This window comes from Gadus chalcogrammus, unplaced genomic scaffold (genome assembly GCF_026213295.1).
Source record: "Gadus chalcogrammus isolate NIFS_2021 unplaced genomic scaffold, NIFS_Gcha_1.0 GACHA090, whole genome shotgun sequence".
In the NCBI taxonomy this organism is placed as follows: Eukaryota; Metazoa; Chordata; class Actinopteri; order Gadiformes; family Gadidae; genus Gadus; species Gadus chalcogrammus.
In genome coordinates, this window is record NW_026613525.1 from 201,918 (window position 1) to 203,046 (window position 1,129).

Consider the following 1,129-nt stretch of genomic DNA (forward strand, 5'->3'; position numbering starts at 1 on the left):
TCTGAGGACAACAGGAAGGTGACGTGGGTTGAAGAGGTCCAGTCGTATCCGGATCACCCAGACAGATTTGACTCCTGGCGCCAGATGTTGGGTAGAGAGGCTCTGACTGGCCGCTGTTACTGGGAGGTAGAGAGGGAAGGATGGGTTGGTATAGGAGTGACATACAGAGGAATCACAAGGAGAGGACTGGGTTGTGACAGCAGGCTTGGAGGGAACAACAAGTCCTGGAGTCTTCATTGTACTGATGGACTTTACGCTGCCCGGTACAACGGTAGAGAGACAGTCCTCCCTCTCCCCCCCGCTGGCTCCACCAGAGTAGGAGTGTATCTGGACCGGCCTGCTGGCTCTCTGTCCTTCTACAGAGTGTCCCCAGGTGGAGGAGGGTCCTCAGACACACTGACACACCTCCACACCTTCTGCTCCTCCTTCACCCAGGAGGACCTCCTCCCAGGGGTGAGGCTATGGCAGCGGGGGGCCTCAGCGTCTCTGTGTCGGTTGTAGAAAAACGCGGGGGAGCCGGGCCGTCTAAGCTGCACAGTGCTCTGCTCTCAGTCCCTCTCGGGGTTCTGGGGGGGCAGCGTCTCAGTTGTAGAAAAATGGGGGGGGGGGGTCAGCCGGGGAAAAAAAAAAGGACCTCCTCCGCCCCTGCGCCCCCGTAAATACACACACACACACACACACACACACACACACACACACACACACACACACACACACAGGTGATGACTCAGTGTCTCTGTGGCAATTACAGTCTCTCTCTCTCTCTCTCTCTCTCTCTCTCTCTCTCTCTCCCTCTCTCTCCCTCTCTCTCGCTCTCTCTCTCTCTGTCTCTCTCTCTCTCTCTCTCTCTCTCTCTCTCTCTCTCTCTCTCTCTCTCTCTCTTCTTTAAAGTATAGCATGATAAACCATGAAAATACTTTTAAGATCTCCCATAGTTAGATAAGCACATTTATTATCTGAAACATATATAAAATACCTATTGATGGTAAATGTTTGTAAAATTTCAGACGGCTCCAATTTTGGTCTTAAGGGCTCTGATATCATTTTTATCATAATCCTGATTTACAACCTGATTTAAATACGATTTTATATTTTATTCATAATAACCAAGAGGTTAAAGTGTAATTCC